This window comes from Ambystoma mexicanum, chromosome 8 (assembly GCF_040938575.1).
Source record: "Ambystoma mexicanum isolate Mex_15411 chromosome 8, UKY_AmexF1_1, whole genome shotgun sequence".
In the NCBI taxonomy this organism is placed as follows: Eukaryota; Metazoa; Chordata; class Amphibia; order Caudata; family Ambystomatidae; genus Ambystoma; species Ambystoma mexicanum.
The window spans coordinates 320,038,453-320,052,602 of record NC_090929.1 but is presented as its reverse complement, the minus strand read 5'-3'; positions in this window follow the sequence as shown (position 1 = coordinate 320,052,602).

Genomic DNA, 14,150 nt, shown 5'->3' with positions numbered 1-14,150 from the left:
GATTGGGTCAATACTTACACTCTGTGGTCTGCTGACGCTGCTCGGCTGCCACATCCCCCAAAGCTGCCACTTCCCCTTCCTGGTCTGCTGGACGCCTCACGGACATCGGGCAGGATATTTCCCAGGTTGGCTCCTGATAGCCTTTCCGTGCGGCACATATTCCCTGTCTTATCGAGAAAAAAAATGTGAGGGGCCCTGCAGCCTCTTGCGTTCTGCAGCGGGTTAGAACTGCAGTTTATTGCAAAAGCCAACAGGGATCATACAAGACAATTGGGATTCTCCAGTATTTCTCAGCTCTCGATAGTGTGCACTCAGTTTTTGTACAAGTATTGTGTCATTACCTAGGCCCTTCCACGAAAAACCTATCATCACAGAGGATTGGGTATCGAGAGTACCATTACCTATAGCGGTATTCTATAGAGGTTATCCTACTGGTCCCTGCATGTTACCCTTTCCCATCCACCCTTGGGTTTCTAAGCTGTGATTGGTTAGGGCTGATCTTCCTAAGCCTGTGACTCGATTTGGTTCTCAGCCCTCTGTGCACCTCTTCAATGTGTTGTGAACGATTATGTGTCTGCATTGTTACTTGTGTGTATCACCTTTGCCTATGAGAATGCTCCTTACATTGCAACAATTGTTGCCGTCTGTGTCTGACTTGCTCCGATCGGCTCTGCTTTCCCACCACGGGTGAATGTCCATTGTCTCGTTTGCCCATACCACGTGCTTAGAGACCACAAAATCGAGCTCTTCAGCTTGCATTTATGAGGATTCATTCTGTTTCTCTGCAGCTAGTCCCCTTGTCATTTGACGATTGGTATGTGTCCAAGTATCTCTGACCTTGGCTGTGAGCCTGCTTTGTGCTCTGTACAGTCTGAATCAGCTCTTCTCGTCTCAGGCTCTGTGGCTTTAGGCCTTCTGTAATTTTCCTTAGACGTATAATGTAAATTCTATATATTCGTGTTATTCTAAATCCTCTATATGTTAGTCACACATGGTCCTATCAGGTTCCATATATATCCATGTATCCTATAGGGTTGTTTGCGTTAAGCATCTGCAAGCTTGCTCACAATCTCTTGTGCCTTGCGATTCGGCGTTACTGCATTTGGCTAATGAGAAAATAATAAAAGCATTGGCAGTATGTACCTGTCCTCTAGCTATAGCACTGTGTAAGCATGTTCTTCGTGTATGAAAACGTGTGTCTGTGTAATGCAGTGCAGGACTGTGAATATGCTTCATGTCGAATGCTGCTACGTCGTGGTGTCACTAATGACATCAGCATCCTGACTTTTGGTGCTTAGTCAATACTGTCCATATAGGTGTTTCCATCCATGATCTGTTTTCCTTCTCCTATACCTGTGAAGACGTGTATTGAATTTGGTCTGTAGGGTTGGCTGAGAGGATACCTTTCTGTGTACTTGTCAATCATTGGTGCACGCAGGATTTGTCTGAAATAGGATGGGTGACTTCAAGCGTTTCTGGCTCTTCGTCTGGTCATGAATCTGGGGTCGAGGGGGGCATCTTAGGACCATCTCTTCAGTTGGGATGTCGTAAGCCACTGTCTAGTCACGCAAATGGTCAAAGGTTTGGATGAATTTACTGTGGTCAATTACTATGGTCCAAAATGTGGGTGATATTACCTCCTCAAATAAATGAGTAGAGCAAGTCCTGGTAGGATAGCTCACCTGCAATGTGCTCGCCTTGGAAACAAGATGACACGAAGCAACATAGGTTCGATCCCCAGGTCCCCGCTTAGAAACCTCTGGGTATTAAGCGTGCTCTAAATACACAACTGAGAGACATATTCCTGTAACAGCGCCTCGATGCCCCCGGGCTGTGTGAGCGCTTTAAAAATGCAATTTTTTTTTTTTTTTAAAGTCCTGCTATGCCTTTTCCTAGTTACATGGACAGGAGATTATAATTTGCCATGAATACAACAGTTTGGTAAATCAAGATATAGAGGGATGGGACAGTCCCCTAAAGTGAGGAAACAAGTAAGGGAAAGGATGACAACATAGTGGTTGATTGATCTGTTGTATACATTTTTATCTATTTATTTATTTATTGTAATTTAATCAAATGACTTTTTACATTCACTAATAAAACTAAAGGTTTTCATAGATTATAATAATGACATTAAACACTCTAGAGTGTAGTACAGTTAGCTGACTGATATACACATGTAAACAATGTTTAACAGATCAAAATCAAATCAATCATCACATACACATACTAACAAAATATACATATGCATTAGTAGGCTAATGTATAAAAGGGAGAATAAATAACATGAAATTCATATGCACAATTACATTAACAATACCAACTTCGCTGACATCACTTGTAACGTCGAAGCAAACATAGGTGCCATTTGATACAAGTCACTGCCACAGAGGTCCTAACATCAAAACAAATTAACCGCGATGACAAGGCACCTAGCGACCACATTCCAGATCCTAAACAGTGCTAAATGGACTGAATGTGTGGGGGAATTTAGGCAATATGTCCAAACCTCATTAGATTTAATGGAATCGTAATAGTGGACCATATTCTCATAAGTACACATGTACCCCCTGTGCCGGGTAGGCCACTCAGTAAATAGATGTTTAGATGTTTTCATAGATTCATTACACCTGCATATGTGGCACACTCATTGGTGCACGGAGAGATTCATTTGAGCACCCAAAACTGACAATATGGGAAACTGGTTAATACACAAACAAAACATCAATCTACGCACTTCTCGCCTGGGGCTCAATGTGATGTACAGTTTTTGGTTTTTTTGTTGTAAGATTGATTAGAATGTCGAGACCCGCTGTCTATTTACGCAAATGGTCAAAGGTTTGGATGAAATTACTGTGGTCAATTACTATGGTTCAAAATGTGGGTGATATTACCTCCATGAATAAATTAGTAGAGCAAGTCCTGCTATGCCTTGTCCTAGTTACCTGGAAAGGAGATTATAATGTATCATTAATACGGCACTTTGGTAAATCAAGATATAGAGGGATGGTACAGTCTCCTAAAGTGAGAAAACAAGTAAGGGATAGAATGACAACATAGTGGGTGATTGGTCTATTGTATAAATCATAGCCTCCATGGAAAAGCAATTGATTCCTCCGAGATACACAACGTTTTGGTAGCTAAACAGAAAGTAAATGTAAGTGGATATCTATATAGATATTAGATGTGTATTTGGGAAGGCGACAGCTAATACATCAGTAGTAAACCCTAATTTGATAACCCTGAATATATCTGTCTTGCACAATTACAATATGCATCATATCTGCACTCCCAGATTGGCAATTCCTCCATTTATAATATTAGCAGATCCCCAGTTTTACTTTCCAATACGATTCCAGTTAACACATCTAGTGTACTCCTAGATTGCGATCTCAGGATACTCCCAGTTTGACTATCCCAGTATACTTTCAGTTTGTTAAACCAATATACTCTGTGAGGGCATGAGGATCAACCGGTGGTTCCAAGCCAAGTTGTCTGTTTCAAAGATTTTCATTTTACACAACAGAAAATAAGGGATTGAGATTAACTAATGTCGCGGGTGGGTATTGTAAGGAAACTCAAAATTCATCAGGCTTCTTCTTTGTCCCTGTATTCCTCTGCCTTTTTCTCTCTCCAAAGTACCTATGTACTTTGGAGCGGTAAAATTCGCTCACAGTCTTTGGGGTTTTAAGTGCCCACACTTTTTTTCTTTGGTAGATGAGATGGCCTTGTTTACCGTAGTGTTTGTCAGAATCCTGCATTTCTCCTCTGCTCCATGTATGCTGGCAACACAGCCCTGGGTGGGGTCTACAATGTTTAACTAAATATCTTGGTTACTTATAATGTCACCCTCCAGATATTTCAGACTACAACTTTTATGATGCTTCACCATTGACTATGCTCGCTATGGATCATGGGAGTTGCGCTCCAAAACATTTGGAGGGCCACATAATGAGTAACCACACAATATAGTATTAGGAGCAAGGCAGGCTACAATATTATAATAGGCTTTTAATATCAGGAGTTAAGTGCCCATGTGCCTTGTTAAGCACCCTGACTGAGCTCAGGCCTTTGGGTCAGTCTTCGGGGTTTATACCTCCTGGTAGGGTCATCGGGCAGTGTCTATAAAGATTACTTATAACCATTGGAATTCTCTGAAAGGATTTTCATTGAACAGTCTGCACAAAATACAACCAATATTACATGTGGATTACCTTCAGATTGGTCAGAAAGCTGCATCGTAACTCGACCCACAGTGCAGTTGTTTCTGTGGCCAATTCCCTGCACCTGCCCAGATGCATTTATGTACTAAAAATGTCTATATACCATGTACCCTGGTTACTCATGTGGCCATACAGCTGGTTTAGACTGAATATGCTAGCTATGGGTAGTGGAAGTTGAAGACCAAAGGTTCTAGAGGGACACACAATGACTAACGAAGGCATATAGTATTAGGAGTGACGTAGGTTATAATATCTTTATAGACCCCCACTTTCAGCCCGCCCCATACGTTATGGGACCATGAACCTTATCAAACGCGGTTGCTGTGCGTGGGCCTTTAAATCATTCTACAGGGCACATAATGCCTGGTACAAATCTTGGGCCATGACTATAAAGGAGAAATTCAGTGCTGGATTAAAGGCCATCTTTGGACTATACATACATGTAAATACAATGCTGTTCAAATTGGAAACTCTATTATATCCATTCAGTACAAATCTACACCAAACAATATGTAATACATGCATTACAGAGATAAAATAAAATGGAGACATATAAAATAAATACTACTTTGGCTGTAACTTGAACCTTTTACACCGGAATGAATGATATGCGCCTCTTAACCATGCATATCTGCATGGGGCATTTAAAAATGAGTTTACTTAGGCAGCTGCATGGCAGCCGAGTAGCAAGTAGGGCAGCAGACGCAGGATCAGAGCAATAATGTTTGCCCTGTGCAAGAGTTGCGTGCACTTCTGCATGCCCTGTACATGCCTCTGTGGGAAGTTTGCTGCCTCTGAAGGGGAAGGAAGCACCTGTTGGTAAATGGATAACACGTGTGTTGCATGCATGCCACCTGCATGTTGCACCACAGGAATATGTCAGGAGCTAAGTGGCAGGTCGTGCCAAAAAGGCCAAATGAGACTTGCTCTACTGCCACTTTCATTAATCAAAATGCATTGCTAGGCATTGCCAAAGTCTCGTTCCTTTCCAAAATAATGTTCTTCAAACAAGAAATGTATTGATCCCTCCATCGTTTTGGGATTATCTCACAACACATGTTCTATTGTTTGTTTTTTCCCTTTTGTTTTTGTACATTAAACTATATTGGTTTGCTTAATTGTGAATTTATTGTGATTTAATTGTGGTAGGTTTGTCCTGCCAGTTCTTGATCTTGCTAAAATGTACAAATGAAGTTCTTAAGAAAAACTATTTCAAAAGTAAAACTGTAACTTGTTTATGTGAACGCATCTACTAATTCTAATCACCCAATAATGTTTAAATGATTTCCCATTGATCACATATTGAATTTGTTACTAAAAAAGTGCTTGACGCCATCGAATTTAGCTTCCAATTTCAATCCAGAAATCTCTCTCATAGGCATTCTTTTGAGTTTTTGTAAAGGTCTGATATGTCTACGGTTTTTGCCCATCCAATACTCAGATGTGCTTTTTAACAGCTCGGCCTGAACATGTAACTATTCTACAGAGAGCAGTAACAGGTGTGTGGGGCTTGTCTTAGAAAGTAATGTTAATATTCAAGCTCCACTGCTTGTTCTCATATAAAGTGTAACTTCCTGAAATTGTAAGACTATGTCCTTGTCAAGCCTTATCTTACAATGACTTGCTGGAGGAGAACATAGTTCTGCATTTGTGATTTCTCTTACGTGTTATCTCGAAAGGGTGCTTTTTCTTTGAAAATCCTCTTACGAAAATTTGCAAAAATCCCCTTAATTCGAAAGCAGATTGCCAGATTGACTTTCAAATTTGGCAAGAAAATACAAGAGGGCTCAGTGTTAAGTGTAAGTTAGTGGGGGCGTCTGGGGAGGGGGAGTAGGGCAGCTACCCACAAATGCAAGTAGAGCGGGGGCAAGAGAAAAGTGCAGAATCAAAATTTGAAAGGTAAATGAAACCCTGGCTAGAAAGAGCAACATAGATGCGTCACCTCAGCGTTTTCTAATAAAGGAAGCTCTTAGTTCCAAGATATGTCTGTTTGTGACCTCACAGCGTGAGCAGGCCAATCCCGGGTATTTCTTTTAGAAATGTAGAATATGCTCTTCCTTATTGCATTTCTGAGAAGATTTTCTAGGTCAGTAACACCCTTCCTCTGGTTAATGCAAGCTCACCAAGCGAGTCGCCTCTGTAGGGCCCGCGAGTACTTTAGTAGAATTTTCGCCAATTCACGAACGCTGTGAATGATTACCTGAATTGATCAATTGGCACCATGTGTGACCATACCGCGCTGTTAGTGAAGATATCACAGAAGCAACGCTGACCTGCCACAGATGCTCGTTTTATTCAGCCCTCTGGGCCAGTTGTCACCTCTTTATCTGGACCTCACCTTTTCATACCTTTAGAGCCGCATGGTCTCACCATTTGTTGATGCTTTCAAACTGAACAGGACACAGCTTTGCCACCTACTGAATGTGTCCTCCTTCATTAGAATAAGATCATACTTTCCTTTCATAAAGTTCAGTAAGAGGACAGCACTGTTGTTGCTCACTGGAGATATTTGTTTGATGAAGGGTTGAATGATTGGCCACCAACTTCTTATTTTATTGCCGAGAGGTTGTACACCTATAGGTGACCCCGAAAGTATGTTACTATCTGGCCGTCTAAGAACCTAGATAGGTTCTTACTCTTACTGCGCCTGAAGAGGTTACCAGTTCTGGAGATTTTTGGAAGATCTATACATATCCTCAGGGACCAACGTACCTGCTGACTCTGTAAAGACCATCAAGCAATAGAAACACAACAAAACATGTGCTAACTGAGTGTCCGGTTATGGGCCCGCACTTTATAACATACCTGGGGGAGAACGTGTATCAGTTTAGCACCATAAGTATGGATGACTTTTGGCGAAGATGCTGCAATACACAGAACAAAAAAACTGCAGACTGATTTATACAGACTGTGGTTGATTGCCTCTAGTCTACTAGACAACTAAATATCGGACGAGCTGGGAGAGGGTTGGACTGCATCGGAATTAGTAGGACGTTCTAGTTACGAAAGCAGTGTATTAGTGTTGTTGGACGTATCGAGCCATGAGGCTGAATTAGTAGATGTTTAGGTATGAAAGCAGTATATTAGCGTTGCTGGAAGTAGTGAACTATGAGGCAGAGAGGGGCAAGGAATGGTAATGCACTAGCCAATCGATCAATTAAGTGATGTATAATGTTTGTTATGGTATTTTATGTGATTTCATGCATGACTTGTAGATAATTCTATGAAATTCTATGACATTTTATCATGAAGTTTGATTTCTTGTGAGTTTTATACTTTTGATGTTATGTGTAAAGTTTTATACTGAAACACAATAATTAAATAAATAAATTATTACATGTCCTCTGTTTTGTTATAAAGGCCCTCAATGTCAGGAACCAGGACCAATCTTCGACAGTTCTCCATGTGTTATCTTATGAATATTTCTGTTGTCTTTCCACATCACTCAAACAGGTACAGCTCATATGTGACTGTATTAAGCCCCATCTATGTTCTCTTATTTTTTTTTCCTTTCTTTTTAATGAGATGTTGGCACGGCCTTTGAAGTGTCTGCATTGTATTTCTGATTTCACTAGATATTAAGCACTGCATGTATGATTTTCGGACCCACACAAATATTTCTAGTCCTGATGGCCTAAATTGCCTTTTTGCCAGACTGCTGCATTGGGTGGTGGTGACCTATTTAAAAAGAACCAATACACGTTTCACAAAAGTGAGGTCATTGCATTGGCTTGCTCTTCATTCATACTAAAAACAATGTCCAAATGCAAGAATGTTTGACCTTCATTTACCTTTCCTAATCAAGTACAGGAAACCTTGTTTGCATTAATACATTGTTGTACCTGAGTGAAAGGAAAATATGTTTCCATGAGAACCCTGGTAATTCCCCAGTAATCTGATTAGAGGCATTAGATGTAACCCCTGGGAGGGGCTGGTTCACATTTTAAATTATTGCGTTTGTTCTGCTGACCTGTGAACACAAATGAACTAATGGTGGGGGCGTTGGATGGGACCGCATACAGCTATGACACACCTTTTTATTTCTGATCAGTAGGTTCCTCAGCAAAGCCTACACGAGAGGGGACAACTTCACTATGGTGGGGAAATCTTTTAAATGGGAAAATGATCTGTATGTTGCAGAGATTCCTGAGTATCAGATTGGATACTTATGGTAAGGTGTCCTGCCTTTTTCGCTATAAATATAGCCCAGGTTGTACTGGAAATTCGTGATGGCTAAAGTAGTTTGGAACTGCTAATCTCTGCTTCCATGGAAGTGGGGGGAACATCTCTTATTTCATTATTTGACCAACAAATGCACAACTGAAGGACGATGGCTGGCAAATTATGAATTTATAGTAGCCACTGGCAGCATTTGGGTCGCTATCACCCGAACTGCAGAGACACGGCTATTCATCTGTTGTATCAGCCTATGTTTGAGGAAGCATCACTGTCTGACACTCAGTAGATCCCAGATCAGCCCCCCTACAAAGACTGCCTTGCCTTGAGAAGCCTTGGGCATTGTCCTTCTGGTGAAGAAAGCCTTGACATTTGGATGGCTGTTGCTACTTAACTCCTGGTTCTTTCTCAGAATTCCCAGAAGACCTACTTGTGAATCAAAGCTCTCTGACTTGAATTGCTATGTTCTGCAAACTTGAGTAATGTGTGTGCGCTGAGGACCCACTTATAGCTTTGATGATGGTAATTTGAGGTCGCTCTTTGTGATTTTCATTTCTGACCAAGGTTTACAGTACAACTGCAAAGTCCCCCAAAGTCCCTCAGACCATATCAGTGAACAATGGACTAGTTCACTCACTTTCAACGCATACACTCTTGGCAAATTAACTCTTAAATAACCCTGCCTGGGTACACCTTGCTGTATGAATACCCAACAATTATTGCTTGAGCAGAAATGTAGGAGAGCACCAATGTGTGCTATTATTTTATGGTGTTATTTTAACAACTCCTGCAGCCTTACTTTTCCAGTGTCTTATTATTCATAGTATTGCTAAAATATATCGTAGTTATATTTGTCTCTGAATAAAAGGGTATATTTTTAGACTATGGCTTTCATCCCCGTTCAGGAGTTCGGACATGGCCGGTAATGTCCCGCCAGCCCAAGCTAAGGCAGGTAAGTGGGGATGGAGGGACGGGGTGGGAAGGGAGATTGCGGGATTTTGAGGAGAGATGCTCCCTGTTGCCTCCCAAAAATTAACAAAAAAAAAATGGCTGGGACAGCGGCCAGAGAATGTCTATTCTCGCCCCCTTTTCCAGCCACCTGATTGGCTGAGTGCCCTTCCCCGGGTGCGAATAACCTCTTAAGACCCTAGTATTTATTAAAATCGCATCTATGTGCTATGCTGAATTCCCAGCAGCCCATCCACTTTTTTCAGAGTATTGCCTGAATATTCAGGCTTGCTGCCTAATGATGATTCAGTTATTCCTGATAACTCCTTCTTTGACTTTAGGATTGCACATGTAGTGGCACCCAGGAAATTAAGGAAGAACGCGTCTGGTCCGAGTCTCGCCACTAGACACCTAAATGCATTTTAGTTTTAGTTTCCTTTGTCAGGGAGTAATCACTACCCAGGGTCCTCTGCTTTTAAATATATGTTCATCAATCACTCAGCAGCAATTATTCCATCTTACAATGGTTTAATCCTTATCTCCAGGCAAGCAGTCCAAGTAGCTCAAAGTTGCAATATCACCACAAAGTCCTACGAATGTCCTGAAAATGCTCACTTAATGTCCAGTGTTTCTGTTTAGTGTGTAGACATTTAGCCTCTGGACTGCAAGCGCAACCCCTTTTGGTAAAATACCAAGATGAGTACCCAAGACTGAACGTGAAAGGCCCCAAGTATTCTTAGTCTCCAAAATGACTAGAAACTAGTAGCCAATTTATTGTTGGCTACGGTGTACAGGGCAATACATTCTCAACAAATATTTGCTGTTCAAAATTCCTAAGTGTTCTGTGTATTTTTTCTATTATGTATAGGTTTGCTCAACTATAATTGTGTGACATTTGTATAGAATTTCAAGGTTTCGTTAAAAAAACCTATTTTTTATTGAGATTGTATCAATGTGATATACTGTAATCTGAAGCGGCCATCCCACCTTCGACAGTGCACTTCCTGAATGTTTATCGTTGCTATTAAAAGGAGAGGCAGATGTTCTCGAAACTCCATAAAGTCTATTTTCCGTATGTTGTGCATCGAAGAGCCTACATAGGATCCCTGCTGGACCGTCATATAGTTCCCTGGAACTAACTAGCTCCCAGCGTCGCAGTGGTCCTGCCAGGCTAGGTTTTAAGAAAGCAAAGCACGAGATACATTTAGCTAAAGGTCCTGATTTCCTTTCAAACACATAGGGCCTGATTACGAGTTTGGCGGTATTCGGGCAGTACATCTGCCAATATACCACCAAACGGAATTAGAAATAGTGCAATTTGATCCTGCAGATTTACAGTGGGATTACAAGTGGTTGTAGGCTGGCGTTAATCCCCATTTTTAGTCCCCATTTCACCGGTTTTGCTGATTTGTGGCAGTAAGGCATCAGATTCATGTCCAGCTCTTTGCAGGAGGTGAATCTTCCAGTTCATTACCAAACTTGTAGTATGGTGTTGGGTAATGCAGCTGTAGAGGTACAGTCAGACATCCGCACTCCAAGCTCCGCCCCTATGTTGCCTATATGTTGGGAACCAGAGAGGACGACATGTGCAGTCCCAATCAGTATACCAATACCGCAGAGAACCTTCGAGACAAGATATCCATTGACGAAACCCTACCTAAAATGCATAGAGACATAGTATTCTTTTGGATGAAGTACCAGAAGAAATGTGCATTTAAACAAAGAAAGGAGCCTGATGACGTCATATGAAATAGAAGTTGACGTATCTAGAGGCTGGATGGAGAGAAGGAACGTAACAGTATTCTCTAAGAGTTGAAGAACAGATGGTACAGATGAGCAACATTTTGGGCTCGAGATGAAGATGCTCATGCTACAGAAACGCTGAAGAATATGTAAATCAGTTTACACATGTACAGTGCTGAAACGCAAGTGGGGAAAAGTATTCATAAGGCTTGTTACGTAGGGAATTAGATTGCGGCGAAGCGCCACTGTATATACATAGGAATGTATATAACCTGGATGGTTCCACAACGCACTGTAGCAGGCCCCTGAAAACCTCATGAACTTTCAAAATGAGTGGCACAGTTGGAAATTACTGATGGCAAGGCAAGTTTCAGAGAAGATGGGGCTGGCCTAGAACCAAGGAAATAAGACCACAGTGAAACTGATGCCTGTCAAGAAGGCTACAATGAATGTGAGAAAGGAACACTTGTGTGTTTGAAGCAGCATGAAAAAAACACTAAAGGTTTCTAGAGTTCATCATTTAATAGGATTAAATACTGCAAAAGCTCAAAAAGAGTGGTCTTCAAGTCACATGGGTGAGATCGAAATAGCTTGAGTCAGGCTGTGCCGAAACTGGAAGACAGAGTGAAGCTATACTCCCTTTATTTCCCAGACGAATTTGACAGTTACAAGGCCAAGTTCAAAAGCCTAATGGTCTGATAGACTGAAGGAGTGTTGATGGACAGTGGGTTAAATGGAGGGGAGGCATTATCACGCCGAGCTTTCATGCACCTGGGATGGTAGCCTGCGTACTGCTAGCGTGTGGAAGATTCTAGAGGGGTACAAGGATGCCAAATCAATCATAGTGGGCCATGTAATGAAGAGCCCTATAGTTTGAAGAACCAATTGATCATCGTGTATTAAGTGACGACAGTGATGGCCAGATATTTGATGCCCACCTGACTTAGGTACCCAATCATAACCAGTGGCTATATAGAACATGTACATAGATGTTCACTGAAAGCCAACCACAGGTACTCATAGGTTTTGAAGTTTACCACGTAGTATGACATCAGCAGTGACAAATGTTTGTTATAAAAGAGCAGTTTTTTGTGAAATGTTTCGAGATCGAGCTGTGCGCTGTCGGATGATGCCCATTGTACTTCCTGTTTTGGCAATTGATATTAAAACAGAAACGAACTTTGCCAAACTTCCATAGTCGTTTTCATTATTGATGTTTGAGTAACTTCTGCATCCCCATCCGCCTCCGAGTATTGCTACCTCATCTTAAAGGTCTCTTAGAAGTAAGAGTTCACTTGGTAGCAGAGAGAGGATGGTTAAAGGCCCATCGATCTAGTAAGCTTTGGGATCCCAGTAATATCGGACGTCCTCTGCCATTTAGCTGAAAGAATGTGAAGCTCCCTGTAGATGGCGGTTTAGATTAAAGAACAAAACCTTGCAAGGATAGGTAGGAAGGGTCCCTCATTTTCTCGCGAAAACCACTCCTGATTTCTATGCGAAGCTGAATGGACAGAAGGTTGAAGAGGCTGATTGAGGAGGAGACGATCCCGAGATTCGGAAGTTGAAAAACGAATGGTGAGTAGATTGGGAAACGTGGCAAACTGTATGCATGGGGAAAACTAACAAGGGGAAAGGATAACGGCGGGTTGGTTGAATATTGTGAATAGTGATAAGAGGTATTGAATAGAGATATATGGACGAAGAGCGTTCCATAGGTTAGCCCAGAAGCCTGCATTCAGTAATGTCAGAAGAAGATATCTTAAAATCTAAGTAGATATCTAGGAGACGAACAGACAGGTCTGTTAAAGAAGATGTCTTACACCCCCCAACAGGGGTGAGAAAATTAGGGCCGATAAGAAAGCCGCGAGGAGTGTCGGCTAGAAGATATATGTGGGCTGGCCAAGAATTTTTATACGTTGTGTATGTTATGTGTATGTAAGTCAAAAAGAAAAGTGAAGTGTCGAAGAGCGACAAGAGAATATTTTTGTGTTTAAAAGGAAAAGGAGAATTGTTTATTTTTTGCTGTTTAGAATATTGATTGAGAAAAAAGGTTGAAGTGAAACGAGATATAGAGGTTCTGAGCTGTGACAATTGGTGCATGCTCACATCATAGCAATTGTTTGATTAAAGTATTGTTTGTGTGAAGCACAGTGAGTATCGACAGGCGAGTGAGCCTTGTCACAATGGAGGATATTACTCCACTCGTACACATGTGCAAGCAGTTACCCAAGCATGCACCCAAACTCAAACAATATAGGGCAGAATGGGTTAAGGGAACGGCGGATAAAATTTTCATGCCATGACCACAAGGGGGATCGCTGTCAAAAGCGGTTTTGCAACACATGACCACATATTTGCATGCAGCGTACACGGGGAAAAAGATGGAGAAAAGGCTAGCTAGCTTAGAGTTTTAGAAGATGTACCAGGAGCAACGGGAAGACCCGCCTCCTGAAGACTGGATATTAAGCCAGCTTAAAGACGGTGGTGATGCGCCTTCTGCTCCCCCCACCTTGCCTGAAGTAAATGACAATAATTCGAAGGATGATGGAGTGTGTCCACTTAGAGAGCTTAAAGCAGCAACAGGGTATAGTAACCCAACGTATGAACCGCCTGCTTATAGCAGTAACAAGGGTTCAGAGAAAGCTCTGGAGAAAGACGTGGTCTCTACAGTCCCACGGGACAATGAAAGAAGCGAACGATCAGGTATGACCCTGGATATAGGAAGGGAAATAAAGAGATGGCAAGGAGAGAAAATAAAAATGACGAGATAGCGCTCATACAAAGAGTGGATGGGAGGTCAGATATTGCTCAAACTCGACAGAGCGAGCATTGGGGAGGTACGGCAAAAGGAAGATCAGGATGAACGAGATGACAAATACAGGGACAGAGAGAAACGACTGAAAGGGGATGAGCTTAAATGAAAGGACAGAAAAAAATGAGCATAGGAGCATAGGAAATCTGATAATAGGCAGTGAGCAATCGAGGAACGGGATAGAATAGACAAGAAGAGAGAAGAAGAAGAGAAAGAGAAGTTAAGAGAAAAGAGAATACAAAGGCAAA